Genomic DNA, 20,170 nt, shown 5'->3' with positions numbered 1-20,170 from the left:
ACATCGATGGCCTTAAGACACATTCTTCTCACGCCAAGTTTGCCAACTTACCGGAGCAGCTACGATGTATAAAGGTTGTCAACTGCTAGCGAGAAAAAAAGAATGAAACGGCAAACAATACATCGGAGTAGTTAAATGCGACGCAATATGACTTAATCGCTTAAATTCTTATTGACTTCAGTTGAGATTTTTCTACATTAAATTCAAGAAAGCATCCGAAGAAAATAATTTTACAATGAATAGGCTTCGATGGGTTGCTCCATAACTCGTAAAGTGATGTAGAATCAACTCTGTCTTGTTCCTTACCCGAAAATGTGAAAAACCGACTTTTCCACGTATTTCTAATTTGCTCTGATTTATTTATGAGGATGGCGGAATAAACGAATAGTGTTTATCTATATATCTCCTTATATGTGTATGTTCAGTATCATCAGAACTTGAAGTCAGTGCAGAATTTCTAATGGAGCATGGAAAACATTTTTAAAAAGTGTTTCTACTACTTTACTATATCTGATTTTCTTCTTCTACCATTTATAACACTCTTTCATTCGTTTTCCTCTCCAGCCGGCTAATTCTCTCCATTCTTCTCCACACCCACATTTCAAAACCTTCAATTATTACTCATCATTTTTGCCTAATATCCATGTCTCTGCCCTGCATAGTACGATAAAATACAGTACACAAAGTATTTTATGAGACTTTATTCAAATTCTTTATTCAAGGTCCTACAAAATAGTATTTTCTTTCTCTTAATGGCTTCTTTCGCAATTCCTATCCTTGTTTCTTTTTTACGTTCGCACGCCCCATCATCACTATTATTACTACTCAGATATCGAAAACAAGTCACCTGTTCTATTTTCTCCCCTCCTACTTCTATATTTGACATCGATCGCTTAGCAGGCCCGTAGTTACGGGGGGGCTAGGGCGGGCTCAGCCCCCCCTAAATTTTTTGCAGCCCCCCTAACTAAAATCATAGTTCGAATTAACGGGGGATGCCGGGGAAATTCCCCTTCGGTAAAAATTTATGTCCGGCTCGTATCACAGAAGTAACATAAATTTTCGTCTTCTACATTTACAGCAACAATACATAAGCATCCCCCTCTCGTTCGAAAGTTTAATTCGAACACTGACTGAAATGTTGGAAGAAATTGTATTTCCAAATGTATTCAAATTTACTTTTATTATCCTCATTTAAAGTATTGGCTTATTTATGCGCTACGCTTCTTTGAATTGCTAATATTTATTTGAGGGTGAGTCTGTTATATATATATATATATATATATATATATATATATATATATATATATATATATATATATATATATATATATATATATATATAATGCTCCATGTGCAAACGACCTTCGCTGCAGGAGAAAAATAATTTATGGTTATTCTATCGGCAAACATGTATTTGTGTTCAGAAACAACATACTTTTACCTTAATCTGCGGACGAAGAGTTTACTTCTTCCTGTTCTTTTTGGAATTTGCAACTGAAAACATTCTTTTGCTGAGAGTCATTGGCTTTCGGTTAATATGCGAGAGATTGAAAAGACAGCATCCCTCAACAGGGGGTCGCAACTGCTTCGCTCTAATAATCACACAGGTGTATGGGTTTGTTTTGTGTATATTGGACATGGAGAGAGAGAGGAGTGGGGGATTTTGACTACGTTTTATGTCACGTGATAACGGAGTAAAAAAAGTTTCCTTTTCTGAATTGTATTTACTCTTGTTGTGAGTTGAACATGGTTGTTATTGAAAGTTGGTCGATGCTGGTTTCTGAAGATGCACCGAAGTTCACTTGAAGAATGAGAATTGTAGTGTAGCAGCAACTTGACTATTTGTTAAATAACTTAGAATAATATATCTTTAAACTAAAGATAAGTTCGATTCACTTAATCTTTATCGGGGGTAAATAATTAGATACTTATATTAAAATAATTTAATAATTGTTGCCAATTTTTGGTGCCAGAATCAAATGTTCAAGCAGATCATTAGACGTAAGCCTAATCATGCATCATGCGTTTTGTAAATGAATACCTTGCAATCTTCTGGTATGTAAACAAAAAATGCAGCGGACTAAACGGAGGTAGTTGTTGCACTTATAGGAAAAACAGAATGTTCAATTAAAAATTAAACCTTATTAGATGATAATATGTATAATGCTTTCTAAATTTGAAATTTCACCTTTGACTTAAAACAGGGTGCGTTGGGGAGTTTAGCGTTTCTCTTCAGCAGGGAGGCTATGAAGAAACGGGACCTATAGCTTAAAGTAACATCCAAATCACTATCGGTTTGAATCCGAGGACTCCCAGTACGGTCCCGAAGGCGAGCGCTGTACCCATGTGGCTACGGGGTAGCCCACAAAAGTAACAATTTGTTAATGTAGTTTCATTTTGAAGAAGAGATATCTTCAATAGAAATAAGTAAATAGCTCTTTAAATAATTAGTTCTTAACTTAAACATTTTAGTACCTACGGGAGCAACTGATCTCGAATTCTTATTTGTACAATGTAAAGAAGCATTTCATGTATACTTTGATATGAATTGTACTATACAAAGAAAATTTAATGAACTGTTACTTCTCTTATCAATTTCGTTTCGAGAAAGAAGGTAACTGCGCTAGAACAGGGAACTTTTTTGGAGTTATTTCTTATACTCGAGTACCAGATCATAACAGATTACTTTTACTTAAACATGACTTTAGTAGCAATCATCCTAAATGATTATTGATAGTATGTTCCAAAGAGTCTAGAACAGTGGTTCTCAAACTGGAGTCCGCGTACCCCAGGGGTCTGCGTGACCTGACTACGGGTTCCACGACGTCTAAAAATTGAAATGTGTTGTGATAAAATGGAACTCACAGCTGTTATGCAAAAACTATTTTTTCAGTTACTAAAAAGAAAGCAATTAGAAATTATACGTTTGTAAATTTGAATATTTTCTTTACTAAATTTCTGCCCTGAAGCCGGTCAACCTTTATATAGAACTACTTCAGGTGAGATGAATTCCTTCTTTGTTAGGGCATTTTTTCAAAAGGAGTTGTACATTAACTGCACCGTGCCGATCTTGTTTTGCTGAGTTACAAGGACATCACCAGAAACCTCGATCTGGACACAATTGTTTTAACATTGGCAGCATCCAAAACAAGGAGACTTATACTGTGATAGTGTTGTTAGTGATTGTTCAAATGTACAACTTGTTTCTATTATAGTGTGCCAACATGAGGAGTATATATATGTGTGTTGTGTTTGTGTTTCCTAATCTTATGAAATTTATAAATTTGTAGATAGCAAAAACCCATAAACATATCATTATTTCTTTCGAACATCACCATAAAAAAAGATCAAAAAATGTTTAGAAGTACAAGTGTAAAATAAAGCGCGTGATATTTAAAGAAATATAAAGTTTCATATCTCATCATCATAGGTATTCTGCCTTTATTGGCAGGTCACTTGCCGCAGCTGAGAAGCTTCCATGCTCCACGATCCTCCGCTAACCTTTTCGTCTTCGCGTATGATCTTTCTGTTTTAATATCATCCATTAATTGTAGTCTCCTTCGCCCCCTCCCTCTCTTTCCCGCCACCATACCCTCTAGGATGTCCCTCATGATACAATCTCTTCTTAGGCAATGTCCCAACCAGTTTTTCTTCCTCTTCCTAATAATATCTAAAAGTGTTCTTTTCTCACCCACCATTTCTAACACTCTCTCATTCGTTTTCCGCTCGACCCAACTAATTCTTTCCATTCTTCTCCACACCCACATTTCGAAGGCTTCCAGTCGATTTTCGTCACCCTTACGCAATGTCCACGTTTCCGCCCCATACAGCACAACACTCCACACGAAGCATTTTATGAGTCTTTTTCTCAACTCTTTGTTCAAGGTCCCACAGAACAGACTTTTCTTTCTTTTAAAGGCTTCTTTCGCCATTCCTATCCTTGCTTTTATTTCACGTTCGCATTTCATGTCATTACTAAGAACACTACCCAGATATCGAAAACTATTCACTTGTTCTATTTTCTCCCCTCCTACTTTTATATTTGACACAGACTCCTTCGTTCCAATCACCATGGCTTTTGTCTTTCTAACATTTATTTTCATCCCATATTCTTCAAAGCCCCTTCTCATTTTTTTCTAACATTTTATTGATTTTCTTTTCAGATTCTGCAACAAGGGCCATATCGTCTGCAAATCTTATGCATCTAATCATTCTACCTCCTACCGAAATGCCATCATCATCATGTAGGCTCTTTTTCACTATCTCTTCTAGATAGACATTAAATAGTGTTGGCGAGAGGCAGCATCCTTGTCGAACTCCCCTTCCAATTGCACTCTCTTCCGTCAGTTCTTCCCCTATCCTAACACTTACTTGTTGGTTCATGTATAAGTTTCTTATGAGTCTTCTATCTTTCCATTCCAACCCTATCTTTGTTAGAACTCCCAACAACAATTCCCAATTCACGCGGTCAAAAGCCTTTTCTAGATCAATAAATACAACATACACCTCTTTCCCTTTTTCTATAAATCTTTCACCGATCACCCTTAATAATCCAATAGCGTATCTTGTGCCCTTGCCTCTTCTGAACCCGAACTGCTCTTCCTCAACATCTTTATTTGTTCTTCCATATAACCTTCTGTTCAGTATTCGGAGCAGAATTTTAGCTGCATGAGATATGAGACTAATAGTTCTATAATCCTCACATGTCTTTGGGTTCGATTTCTTAGCCATCGGTATCATGATCGTTTTCAGAAAGTCTCTTGGCCTCTTCTCCTGTTTCATATATTTCATTGCATAGTCGCCACAATTCTTTCTTTCCCTTGTCTCCTATATTTTTAATGAATTCAATTGGTATGTTATCTATTCCTGTTGCCTTTCCATTCCTAATCTCAGATATAGCCTTTTCAAACTCATCCCGAAGAATACTAAATCCTTTATCATCCTCGCCTACTTCATTTTCCACTTCAACATTTAGGCTACACGGTCTATCCCTACTCTCATATAAGTCTTCAACGTATTCTTTCCACCTTCCTATGACCTCATTTCTCTCGCTGACTACCTTCCCATTCTTATTTTCTTCTGCTATCATGATACTCCCTTGTTTCCTCCAAAATTCCATAGATTTCACCTCCTTGTACATTTCCTCATATTTCCCAACTCTTTCTAATTCTTCTATGTCCTTGCATTTTCTTTTGTAAAACTCTTCCCTCGCTTTGTCTGTTTCTCTTCGTAATTCTTTATTTAACTTTCTGTACATCTGTTTCATATCTAAGGAGATGTAAATAATAATACAGGTAAAATGTTAATTTCACTTTTCCAATATGCATATATTTGTTTAGGCCACATGTATTTCAAAATATTGATTTAAGATTCTGAGACCCTTCTCTGTAGAATCTCTTTGAAGATAGTATTAAATCTCATTACTCTCTAGATGTTTTCAAGTTTCACAAATATTTTTTCAGTCATCAAAAATTAAAAAACGTATTTCCTGTACTAATTCTTTGGAAATTTTAATGATTGGTTCGTTCGGCCAACTATTTTTTTTAACAAATATTTTTTTTTATTTCCTTGAAGATGAGAAAACGGAAGAAATATTTTGTTGCCATAACAAATAAAATAAAAAGGAGACACATAGTATTCTAGCTTTCAGGTACAGTTGTACTAACGCTATAGGGGAAAATTTTAATAATAATTGCTTCACGCTGTAGTTTTAGTTTTAAGAGCATAAGAAGTTATTCATCATCATACACAGAGACAGACATTATATATATATATATATATATATATATATATATATATATATATATATATATATATATATATATATTGTATAATGTCTGTTTCTCTCTGTGCCCACCCTAATTTACATTTAGCCCCCCCTAAATTTGGAGGCTGGCTACGGGCCTGTCGCTTAGTTTCAATTACCATGGATTTTGTCTTTGTAACATTTATTTTCACACAATATTCTTTAGAAGCCTTTATCAAGTTTTCTACATCTTATTGATTTTCTTGTTAGATTCTGCAACAATTGCTATATCATCTCCAAATCGTATACAGCTAATCATTCTACCTTCTACCGAAATACCATCTTCATTATGCAGACTCTTGTTCGCTATCTCTTCAAGATAGATACCAAATACTGTTGGCGAGAGACTCTTCTTCCAGTTGCACTCTCTGCCTACTGTGCATGCACCAGTGAATTTCCATCACAGATCATAAATAATTCTGATAATTTGTATAATAGTTTATGAACAAATACATAATAGAATTTATCAATAACATTTACCATTCGTCAAGTAACGAATGTAGTATACAGAAAAAAAATCAATAGACATAATACAAGAGGGTGAAATAGGCTTAAACTTTAGGCAATACAAAATACATTTCAGTTGCTCTCCCCTGGTCTAGTGGCTACAACCTGTGCCTTTGTGGCATGGGGTATCGGGTTTGATTCTCAATGGAAGAGGCTTTGCCATTTTAACTGTCTTCGTAGTTTTTGTGTTCGTGTCTCTGTCCTTCAAGGTTACTGGAAATAACTGTAAAACGTATAACCGAGTACAAAATAGAGGGAAGTTACTGACAAGTAACACTTCCCAAGTGTAACACTCTGATTGTGATAAAATTTGGCAGATAGATACTACAAATAAAATAAACGAATAGTGTTTTTTATTTTCTGCGGAAAACCGGTTTTAGGGAGCAAGAGCCCCCACCCTCAATTTTGAAATTTGACGCCCGAAAGACAAACGAGTTTAGCGAGGTGAATGAAATTGTGCACAGATATTGTGCACAATTTTTCATGTCCTTTACACACATTTGACATACTGTTATTAGCACTTTTGATATTTCTCGATCAAAGTTTTGGAGGGGTCGGTGTCCCACCCGAACGTTTTTCTTTTCTTTTCAGGAAAATACAACTACCGTATTTCCTCATTTTATGTCTGCAATATCTGTGCACAATTTCATTCACTTCGGTTCATTTCTTCTGGCCTTTCGGGCCTCAACTTTCAAAATTTTGGATGGGGGCTTTTGCCACCTAAAACAGTTTTTTCCGCAGAAAATAAAAAAAGTATTTGTTTATTTTTTGCGTATTGTCCCTACACAAAGTTTCGTTGCAATTCTTCATGTTCTTTACACATCTGACATCCTGTTATTAGCACTTTTGATATTTCGTGATGAAAGGTTTGGAGGGGTCCATGCCTCACTCAACCTCTTTTTTCCAGAAAAATACATAACATGTATTCCCTCATTTTACGTCTACAATTTCTGTGCACAATTTCGTTCACTTCTGTCCACTATTTTTGCCTTTCGGGCGTCAAATTCCAAAATTTTGGAAGGGGGCGTTTGCCCCCTGAAACCGTTTCTCCGCAGAAAATAACCCGTATTCGTTTACTTTTTTGTATTGTTCATATACAAAGTTTCGTGGGACTTCTTCATGCCCTTTACACCCATCTGACATACTGTTACTAGCACTATTTCATGATCAAAGGGTTCGAGGGGAGGGGACCGTGCTCCAACTAACAGTTTTTTCCAGGAAAATACGAAACACCTATTCCCTAATTTTCCATCTGCAATATCTGTGCACAATTTCGTTCACTTCTGTCCACTTGTTTTTGCCTTTCGGGCGTCAACTTTCAAAGTTTTGTGTGGGGGCTTTTGCCCGCTAAAAATGTTTTCCCCCAGAAAATAAAAAATAACATATTCGTTTATTTTATGTGTAGTATCTAGCTGCCAAATTTTATCAAATATGAATGTTACACTTGGGAAGTGTTACTTGTGCAATATGTTCGGTGAATCAGTTACGTTAAAGGAAAGAAAACAAATGGTTTAAGGCGGTTGTTTTGTAGATCGTAAAGCACTCTTAAAGGTTTGTTTTAGTCCCACCATGGTATTTTTTTACCTGTTCTCGTAGTTTCTCTTTCTATTCCTCTTGGATTCGATTAAATAGAATTTCGAAAAGAAAACCGAAATTGGTATATCTATAGAAAGCATAAATAGTATATGATTTCGTTCAACTCTGAATAAGCCTGAAATTTTCTGATAAAGGTACGACCATAATTATTATTATTATTATTATTATTATTATTATTATTATTATTATTATTATTATTATTATTATTATTATTATTATTATTATTATTATTAGTAGTAGTAGTAGTAGTAGTAGTAGTAGTAGTAGTAGTAGTAGTTAAAGTACGAAGTTTAAAATGAGGCGTTTAGATTTATGTAAACTAAATGATATTCTTTTGCGAATATTCCTTAGCTGAAAATACATTTACGAGATTTTGCTTTGGGAAATGAAGTGTATACAACATTGAATAATACAGATACTACAATAAAAGTATATTCGTAAAAATATTGATTAAGTAATTGGAATTGAACATGCCTTTCCAGTAAGGATTATATATAAAGAGCTTATTTTCAAGTGCAATCCAAATGAATATTCGAGTTTTAATCCGACTAGAAATCGATAATTTACACGATAATATTTACTTCATTAGTACTATAATTCTTTATGCTTTAACATTATAATTCTCTTTAAGTTATGATTTTGCCATTTCAAATCATAGAACGAGAAATAAATGTAATGTTCTATTTATTAAGTAGACCTTTCAAACAGTAATAATTTCAAGGGGTGACCTAAGGGAGAATTTGAGACCCTCTAGACCTGAGAAATTTCACCCTGGGGAGAATCTTCTGAGATCATCACTGCTTACAAATAGTTATTCATTACAAATCAGAGGATAATAATGGAATATTGAACATACTTAATGTTTTCTTTTCAGCTATGGAGTTTAGATATGTAATTCATATAATGTTCTGTTCTAATCGAATTTGAAAGAAAAGTAGTTGCCAGAGAGTTATTCAAAGAAACCTTTCTTTGAATAACTCTTTGGCAACTACTTTTTTTAGTCTTCTGATGAAAATAGAACACTCTTTGAAAAAGAAAACAGAGACTTTCTACAGGGTTTGAACACATAAACGTCTGACTAATAGACTATTGACACAAACCGTTCGAATATTTCGTATACCATCAAAGAGGCTCTTTTGACTGTTGTGTAAAGTTGTTTTCTGTGTTACACGCGCTTTTGTTTATTTCAGTACGACCATGAGTTTGCTGTGAATATTTGGACGTTACAAGACTTGTAATGTATAAAACTACTTTCCGAATAAATCGCATTCGATTTTACATCCTAATAACTTATATAAAACACTTTGAATATTTGAAATGATTGTAGTTGGAGTGGTCGTATATGTTTTCATAGTTATGAGTCTGGATACTCAAACCCGCTTAGCCTGGGAATTTATTTCTGCTTATGTGAAATACGGTACTGGATAAATCCTTCAACGCATAGGTCCTGGTGCCTTCAAAAGGTTAAATAAATACGTAGTTTGAGGTGCTTCCTGTAAAAGATATCCCATCGAAAAGAGTGAACCTATCACAAAGTAAGCCAAGTGCCTTAAAGGATAGCCTATAAAGATAAAATTAAGTGATTTGGAAAGTATAGTTTTCTACTACCCCATCTGCAGTTTGCCAAGTGTTTATGACTTCACTTCTCAAAAGAGCAAAAGCACTTGGTCGACTTATTTGATTTCAGTACTTTTCGCGGCTTTCGCTTGGCCAGTGTGTCGACAGATCCACTGTTTTTGATGGGATATCACTCCCTTCTTGAAAGGTTGCATCAACATTTTGTTGATTTTCATATTTATTTAGAACCCTTTTCTAAACCGAAAGGCAATGAATGTTTAGATCGTTTTTTGCAGAAGCAAGATGATCTACAGTGTGTATCGTTTTCGAATGCGCAGTACTTCAGTTGAAAATTAGGTCAGAGGTAGAGTGGTTGGTTGTCGTTGCGGGGGTCCATGGTTCGATTTCAGCTCACGTTCCTTACTTTTTTCTGTATGAGTATAATAAACACGCCGTATCCCTAACAGCACAATTACATAGCATGCATATGCTTGTGATGTTCCCTAAGATACATGGGAATGTGCTCAGTATGTGCCTTATGTCCCTTTGAGAGAGAAATCTCATGGACAGCAAGTGATAGTCACAGTCTATGTACGCCCCTAGACACGTGCCTGACATGTACCTGAGGAACTTACCTAGTATGTTCTTCGCCATACCGTAAGCGAAAATTACTACCCCAAAATATGTTAAATTGCCTTTATGCGTAATTTGTTTACATTAAGGTGAATCTAAAAAGCACTTTAAAAAAGTAAAAGAAAAGTACACGACGGAGGTGTGGCGCGAGCCACCCTTTGATTACTAGGCACGTACTGCTCCGACTTTGCCACGGAGGCGATGAAGGAAACGTCGCTGTAGAGGGATAAATCCTTGGGGTATTTTTAACTTGGCTAATCAGAATGCTTTGGGATCAGATAAAATCTGTTCGCCATGTAATTTTATAACAAAATGACGCGTGTCTCTTTACTTTATTTGATGGTTCTTCCATATTCACTTTCACAGTTAGCATCTATAAAATACAAATCTTTATCCCTAATTACGTAAATAATTAACTGTTCATATATGAATGAAAGGTTCATCTTAATTTTTATTCATCAGTTATTTCATTTCTTTCTTCTAAATTGATCTTAAAAATTTGATGCATTTGTTGCTTCTTTTTCCTAAGCGATTCTGTACTAGAAGTAGTGATGTGAGGTGGAAAATTTTCCGCTACATTTTATCGGAAAATTTACCGTTCTAAAAAAGTGTCAGTAATCAAGCAACAATTTCTCAGTGATCATAAAATTGATTCAATTCATGCATAGAAATGTTAAAAAGTGAAAGGTAGTTTAAAGAGTCTGAAAATTTTCATGGCTCAGACAACTTTCAGTACTATGTAGGAACAAGCGAAACAATTTTTCATGAATGGAAATATTTTCTGTCTTCTATGGAAAAATTGAAGAACTATTTATGAGTCGGAAAATTTTCATCATTTTGAAGCAAAAAGTAAAACAACAGTTTGTGAATCGGAAAGTTTTATTGCTCTGTAGAAACAAGTAAAAGGAATTTTTATAGATCGGAAAATTTTCATTACGATGTAGAAACAAGTGGAAAAAACTTTTCATAAGCCGGACAATTTTGGATATTATATATAGTGATGTTAGGTGGAAAATTTTCCACTTTATTTAACTGCACATTGAGATATAAAATTGAATTTCTGTAGAGGGAAGTTAGTCAGCATCAAATTATAATTTTTCAATTAGCTTTCGGGAACCGAAATATTTTCTAATATTTCAAGTTGAGAAGTAAAAGTTTACAGTTTCCCTCTCTCTCTCTCTCTCTCTCCCTGTCCGAGCTCCTTCGTTGCTAAACGGTTAGCATATGCGCGTGTGGCATGGGAGACCTGCTTCTATTCGCGGCGGGAGCTCATGTAGTTCGGATTCCACGTTAATCAGTTGGTCCCGTCTCATATAGCCTATCTATTGAAAGGGACGTTAAAATCAACTCAATTCAACTCTCTCTCTCTCTCTCTCTCTCTCTCTGTGTGTGTGTATATGTAAAGTGTCGAGAACATACATCGAGTTCGTAGAGTAAAAATATCCCATTCTATTATTTAAAATTTCAATTTATTAAAAGTCATGAATATTTTCCGATTCATAAAAACATACTTTACTTATTCGTACATCGTTGGTTAGCCGTAAAATTTATTGGTAATAAATATTGTCTTAAAAAGTTTCATGAAGTGAAAATCTAACGATTCTTCATTTCTTAAAAATGTTTCAAAAACTTCAATGCGTTCTTCCCTCAGAATCCACCTTTGATCTCACGAAATTATGTTTCGTCAGTTTAATACGCGTAAGACGAAGTTTTCTCATAGCTTTACTACTTTTCTAGATTTACATCCTACAATATTTATAAATAAGTAGAGATAATATAAAGTGCCTACTGTAAATTTTTGACTATCCAAAATTCGAGTTTAAGTAACTCATGGAAACAAATACTGACAAGTAGACCTCACCACTTCGCCGTTGCGTTAGCAAAAGGAAACGACTACTGTCCTAGAGTATGGTTGAATATAAGATATTGACAAAAATTTTTGCTGCTAATGAGCACTAGAAATATGGGAAAACGAAATAGAAACATGAATGTGGGAAAGCCATCTATAATATAATTTGATAGTTGCAAGACCGATATTTCTTCGAAATAGATGGAGGAACAATAGTTATGACTTCAACTATGTAAACCGAGTTAGGAGGGATGTTTTTATGGCATTCCAGATCATGGCCGCCATCTTGAAATCCGCCATATTGGATCAACGTCAACTTTCTCAAATGGAAAGAGGGCCATGTGAGGTATCAAACAACAATGATTTTTTCCACCCAATCTCATACACTAATTAGTTTGTCCATATCTAGAACGGTTTACGACTTATAGTTCTTTCAATGTTGAAAAGTTCGTTGTTTGTAGCAGATAACAGATAACTACAGTGGCAATGAACATAGCTCCAGAGACAGCATTCTTACAGAACAAAATTACGGCAATGCAAGAAACGAAAGTCCTCAGCATTCATAAAGTGGTTCTGACCTCGCCACTTCGTGTGTCCGTTTGAAGATTCAAACTAAAACTACAAGCAGTTGGGGAAGCACGATGAAGAGAATAGCAATATTGGTTGCCAATGGCATTCCTGGTCGTAGCAGCTACGGTATACGGTAGCAGCTTACGTGAATCGTGTACCATTCTACAGCGACAAACCCTTTGTAAGGAGACAAGTGCAGGAAATATATTATTTTCACTGTGAGTTCTACCCGTGAACTTGGAAGTGTTTGAGAAATAGTTATTTCGTTTATTGTATTAAGCCTGTAATTCTGTGAGGTGCGTGCGTGTGTGTGTGTTAGGGAGAGTGTGTGCAGGCAACAATTCTAGACTAAAAAACGACACACCATGGCGTTAAATAAGGCAAACATTGCTATGTACCTCCTGCAGCAGTTACAGACATTACGGTTCAAGCACAATGCAACAAATATATCAGAACAGAAAAGAGTAATCGCAGATGACATAATTAGATCCCTAGCGGATGAAGAATTGGAATTCGAAATGGAATACACTCTAGATATTCTAGAGGAGGCACATCATGAGATAAACAATCAAGAAGCTAGTGTGGAAGCTGAATGATATGTGAATTGCTTTTGGTCGAATACAGGGAGCAGGAATATCACTTATGCTGGATACCTGAGAATTATTTAATAATGAAGAGGTGCGAAGTACAATATCTCCACCTGGGAAATCAGTGAAAGTGTGACAAATTCCAAAAGGTACAACCGGCATATTTCAACCTTTCAATGTATTTTTTTAGACAATACAAAACATTGGCGTACTATATGTGATTATGTAATAAAGGACGAACATTTCCAACAAACCTGCATGACAGAGATATTGTCACTCTGCATTCCCTTGTGTACAATCAATTTCAGCCTCCTCGCTTCACAGGAATGATTAAAAAAGCATTTAAATCAGTATATATTGATGAGAAGATCGAATGGTTCGAAGTGCCGAAGAAGCACGCTTTCAATATTTCCGGCATTAACTTTTGTGATATTTGTGACGCTTCATTTTTTATTAGGTGCTCATGGTACTCTGCAAAATTCTGTTTTGTCCATTTTATCAATGCTGAAGACTTGCATTTCTTGAATTGCCGTAATTTTGTCCAGTAAGAATGCTATATCCGGAGCTATTATTCATTGTCACTATAGTTATCTGTTATCTGCTACAAAGAACGAATTTTTCAACATTGAAATAACTGTAAGTTGTAAACCGTTCTAGATATGGACAAAGTAATTAGTGTATGAGATTGGGTGGAAAAAATCATTGTTGTTTGATACCTCACATGGCCCTCTTTTCATTTGAAAATGTTGACGTTGATCCAATATGGCGGATTTCAAGATGGCGGCCATGATCTGGAATGCCATAAAAACATCCCTCCTAACTCGATTTACATAGTTGAAGTCATAACTATTGTTCCTCCATCTATTTCGAAAAAAATATCGGTCTTGCAACTATCAAATTATACTGTAGATGGCTTTCCCACATTCATGTTTCGATTTCCTTTTTCCCATATTTCTAGTGCTCATTAGCAGCTAAAATTTTTGTCAATATCTTATATTCAACCCTACTCTAGGACAGTAGTCGTTTCCTTTTGCTAACGCAACGGCGAAGTGGTGAGGTCTACTTGTGAACATTTTCTGGAAATAAACATTTATTTGTTCATATATTCTTTCAGAAGAGAAAGTGAAATATAACTAATAAGGAAGCTGATTTGTGTAGTTGTTCTTCCAATAAAATAATAAAAGAAACGTAAAAAGCTGCACTATTAGCGCAGCGTTCTAAAAGCAACAAGTAATTTCATTTTAATTTACAAAACAAAAAAACATATTTCTTTTTTATATATGTATGTACTTGTTCTATCGAATCATCATTATTTCCAATACATTTTATACATAATAATGGTAGTTTTGCAACACAAATATCTGCTCTAAGATGTTGATTATACAAAATTCCAATATTGAAATTATGATTTACGAGTGTTAAACACAATAAAATCAAAATATTTCTTCTCATTTTCTGTTACCAAAATAATCTTCATAACGAACTTTTATGTAGTTATTTCATTACATAAGCATTATATGTGAAGAAATAGTGGAATTTTCTGTTTCTCAAATAATTGATAAATTCACAAAGGTTTGTTTTCGATTTCTTGTTAAATTTTAAATATTGGAATGGGATATTTGTTCTCTACGAACTTGATGTATGTTCCCTACACTTCTCTCTCTCTCTCTCTCTCTCTCTCACACACACACATATATTATACACACACACACACATATATTATTGATATATATACGTAACGCATAACTTGTCAGCCACATGTTGTCAAACCGACATCGTTGGGACCAATTCTTCGACCAGAAATAATGCTCTTAGAGAAGTTGGACTTATTTATTTATTTATTTATTTATTTATTTACCTTCAACAGAGAAAAAATCTCCATTTACAGAAGGCTCTTACAATCTATTACATACATTAAAGGAACAATTACTAGATTAGTAAGCGATAAAAATGAAAAAAGAAAAAAGATAGCATTAAAAAGAAAAATGAAAATAAAAATACAAAAAAAAAAACACAAAAACACAAAAATGGCAAGAAACATTGTTCTCAGATACACAAAATTAGATAATAGATATCCCTATAAACAACAGTTATGGTTTATGCTTCTGAATATTTCCAGGTACACATATTGAAGTACATACCCTACAGGTATATAGGTTTTATATGAATACATACACATATAAGTGCACGCACATATACTTAAAAGCAAGAAGACATCAATACATATATAAAGTACATAATTACACCTATATTATTTTATCCTGAACTATTATTCAGTAAAAATTTATTTTTGATTAATTTTATAAACACTTGCTGGTTAAGATTAAGGTCAAATTCTACACTTTGTGCTATATTATTATACAGCTTACACATTCTGACCAATGGTGAATTTTTGTATGTATTTGTTTTGGATGTTTTATACCACAACAGATTTCTTGTTCTTAACGTTCTGTCACTGATATTAAATTTAATATATTGTAAAAATTCACTATTATCAAATATGCCATTTACTATTTTGTGTAGACATATTTCTTGTGCAATGATACATCTAGCAGAAAGTTTAATATAATTAAATTCACTTAACAAATTAGAGTAAGATATTTTATTTACCAGAGCAGACTGTCCTGTTTTCTTATAATATAAGTACTTTAGGAATCTTTTTTGTATTGCTTCTATCTGATTTTCTTGAGTCTTACATTTAGCTGCCCAGATCACTGACGTATATTCCAATTTTGGCAGTACTAGAGTTTTAAAAAGAGTTCCAATGACATTTACGTTTGTAAACGGTTTAGTGCTTCTGATTACAAACCCCAATTGCTTGAAGGCATCTTGTGTGATCAATGAAATGTGTTTATTAAAAGACATTTCGCTGCTAAATGTAACTCCCAAGTCCCTATATGTAAATATACGCTCCAGATATTGATTTCCTATTGAATATGGCAGAATTTCAGTTACAGTTCTTTGTTTTGTAAATATCATAAACTTACATTTTTTAATGTTAAAATTTAATTTATTTTTTATACTCCATGTGTATATGTTATTTAAATCTTCTTGCAGTTTTAATATATCAGAATTCGTTTGCATTTCTTTATACAACTTAACATCATCTGCATACAATATGCATTTTGAGTTCTTAACATACCTTGGCAGATCATTTATAAAGAGTAGGAATAATAAGGGCCCCAAGTTTGAGCCTTGTGGTACCCCGGAATTCATATTATTGCAAAATGATTTTGACTGTTGAAAACTTACATATTGTTTTCTTTGACTCAAGTATGATATAAATAATTTGAGTAACTCTGATGAAAATCCTAAGATTGAAAGTTTTGTAAGAAGTATGTCATGGTTAATCATGTCAAAGGCCTTTGCAAAATCAATATATATTACATCTACACGATTACGATTATGAATAACCTCGTGAACAAATTGGGTAAAATTAAGTAAATTTGTTACTGTTGAGCGACCAGAATAGAATCCATGTTGATTTTCACAAATGTAGCTTTTTATGTGATTGAAAATACGATCATATAATATTTGTTCAAGAAGTTTCACCGGTGCACAAACTATGACTATTGGTCGATAATTTTCTACTTTGCTATTATCCCCACTTTTAAAAATTGGCGATACCCTAGTTGTTTTCCAAATATTGGGAAATGTTTGTGTTTTAAGCACTAAGTTAAATAATGTAATCAATGGCTCATGTAAAATTTCTGAACATGCTTTTATCAGATATGGAGGAATTCCGTCCGGTCCACATGCTTTCTTGGGTTTTAATTTTTTTAGTGGCTCTTTTATATTCCTCATCCGAGATTTTATTCATTATCAAAGTATTACTTACTTCCATTTGCATTGGGTCAGAGCAGTTATATGATGCTACATTTTTATCATATACCGATCGGAAATAATTTGCGAAACCGTCAGCTACTTGCTTGTTTGTATCCAATACAGTACCATTCAACGTCATAACATTATTACTAGAATTACTGCTATTTCTTTTACCTTTTATAAAAGACCAAAATGACCTTATATTTTCTTTAATTCCCTTCTCACTTTCTTTAACATAGTATTCATACGCTTTACGTATCATTTTCTTTGAATCCCTTCTCATTATTTTATACATATCACTATTATATGCAGAACCTTTCATATGTTTTCTATAATACTCCTTTAATTTTAACATACCAATTATCTCTTTAGTAAACCAACATGGATACTTTTTCACACTATATTCTCGTTTCTTAGGTACTGTATTAGTAATTATTTCACGCATTATCGTATAAAAAGTTTCTGTTGCATCTTCGATGTTGTCAAATTGTCTTAAGATAGTCCAATCTTTATCTCGAATTAATTGATACATACTTAAAAAATCAGCTTTATGAAAATTGAAAATAAAGTTTACTTCATTTTTTAGCATACGGCCATGATCCCTGAATGAAATAATTATTTCTAGTGCAGGATGATGCAAATCTTCTTTTATAAGTGGTAATTCGCATCTTTGTACGAAAACATCATTTCCAATATTACTAATGACTAAATCTAATGTTCTAGAATTACAGTTTTTTATATTATTTAAACATAACATATTATGTAAACTTATAAAATTAGCAAAAGATCTACAGTACATATCCCCATTCAAAAGATCATAATCCGTACCACTAATTAATGGCATATTAAAGTCACCAGCTACCAAGATATTATTTTCCATTAAAGAACAATTTTCTTCAAATATTTTATAAAAATCTGAATAATGACTTAAAAGTGAACCAGGCGTAATATATATAGTTACTATATAAGGTGCCTTCCATTTCAATTCAGGCAGAGCATGTACCATCACCATCTCAGATATTGTTGAAACTTTTTTTATAGCAACTAGACATGTTTTTAAGAGACCCATATTTTTTTGTTTTGTCGAAAAAAATTTTCCCGCCAAGTAATGGGCCATCAAAGACGGGGAGTACAATTTATGAATTGTAGAAGACATGGAAAATGGTCAACTTCGGAGCCTCACCATTCGGCTATGGAGACAGGTAGAGTTATAATTCTTGTTGTGGTATGTACATAGGGATATAAATAAATTATATTTTATTATAGTTTGGTTTGCGCATGCGTATCTTTTTGTACATACATTAACAAATGAACGTCAATTTATCTGAAAAGTCGAAGTTTGCGAATTTTTTTCGAGCACTTCCGGTTCGAATTTTAAAATTCTGTTTTCACTGTTTGTAAGACCTGATTAGCCGCTTTTTGAAAAAAAAATTGTGTCGCTTTTGTGTGCAACCGTTTTGTCGCAAAAAATTCGAGAAATTGTAAAATTTTCAAAAATCGCCATTTTTGGGCGCCATTTTCTCAAAAACACCATCTTTTAAAATTCTGAAATTTTGTCAGATGGTTCAACTTTATATGAGTAATAAACACGCCAAATACCATTCTCGACCAATGCTTCATGAATTAACTGTAGCCTTTTAAAGTTAGCGAAGTTTCGTTAACTTTGATGTCACAGTTAGCAACACTGGGAACAATAAAAGTGCAATGATTTGATGATGTTTGTGGTTCACATTCATTAAATGAAGAATAAAAGGTTTTCTTGACTTTTTTTTATTATTATTTTGATCAAAAAGGCGCTCTGAAATAGTAAAATGAGCCTCCCCCTACTCCTTCGTTTTCTCAAACCGAAATAATCTGAGGTGGAAATTACGATTACGAAACACAAATTTTAAATTTGCTTGAAATGGCCATCCAATAAATTCTGATTATCTACAAAAAGCCTAAATTATTACATCAGTGATGGTTTGGAATGCTCCAGATAAAGTCTCATTTAAGTGCGATCTCATTACAGTGATCGAAAAAGGACAAAAGGTTAAAAAAAAATCGAAACGTTTTCTTACGCGTTCCAAAGAAATTTACTAACTTTTTAAACAGAACAATCCCAACATAAGAATGGGTCACTCGGAATTTTACAGTATTCCACTAAAGTGGGTCAGCCCGCAACCTGCGCGGGAAGTGTGTATGTGTGTGTGTGTGTGTATTGTGCAAATTTTAAGTTAGCTGCTACTGCGTTGCTACAAATCAAAGGTGCAGCCTGTATTGAAGCTGTCATGAGTCACCTCTTTCCTTTAGTAGTATGATCCATAGAAAATGACAACTGTCTTCTTCAAGAATGTGGTGAATGTCCTGGAGTGGAAGGAATAAGTGTGGAGTCTTTAATTATTGATCCTGATGAAAATGAAAGTGTTACGTGTGCCATATGGGAAAACAATAATCTCGTTTAAAAAAAACTGGCACTTTCTGTTTTCGTATCGTACATTGCTTGTTTAACTGTAAGAATTGTAATTCATGACTACATCAAGAATTAATTGCTACCGAAAAGCACCGTATAAAATTTCAAGATACAAATTCTATTTTACTTCATGTGGACTTCGCTGAAAACTGGACTGTTATTCTGCAAAGTGAAATTCAGAGTTATCACCGGAATATGAAACATCTGACAGTTTTGTTGTAATAAACGACGATAAAACACACGATTCGGCTCATGTACTCATAGCCATAGACAAGATTCTAAAAATACTCGAAGAAAAACGAAAATTATACTTTATAGAAAAAGGTTTGAATACGAGAAAATAAGTGTATACAATTTCCCAAACCGTGTCAGTCATTTCTGATGGCGCTGCATCCCACTTTAAAAATCGATTTAAGATGTTCGAGATGCAGACAGGTCCAATAAAGCAGTGGTTTTGCAGTGAAACCGGCCATGCATGGTCTCTGCGACGGTACTGAGGAAGGGGGGAGAGGCGGAGGTGTAAAGAATGTGGCAACGCGGCAAATACAGATACACAGTATTAAAACCGCAGAGGAAAGAAAATGAAATGAAATCTTTAAGTTTTACGTCCCACGTTTATGCCGGTTAGGCTAAAGGAGACTGTGATTATGAGAAATGAATGAAATGCAGAAAGTGGGAGGAAACGGGATAACCCCGAGAAAACCCACGAGCACGGTGTTTGTCCACCACAAAGCCCACACGGCGCGATCTGGGATCGAACCAGGGACCCCAAGCATCGGAGGTGAACG

This window comes from Thermobia domestica, chromosome 2, assembly GCF_964235325.1.
Source record: "Thermobia domestica chromosome 2, izTheDome1.hap1.1, whole genome shotgun sequence".
Taxonomy (NCBI): domain Eukaryota; kingdom Metazoa; phylum Arthropoda; class Insecta; order Zygentoma; family Lepismatidae; genus Thermobia; species Thermobia domestica.
The sequence above is the reverse complement of the archived record's forward strand: the minus strand, read 5'-3'. Positions refer to the sequence as shown.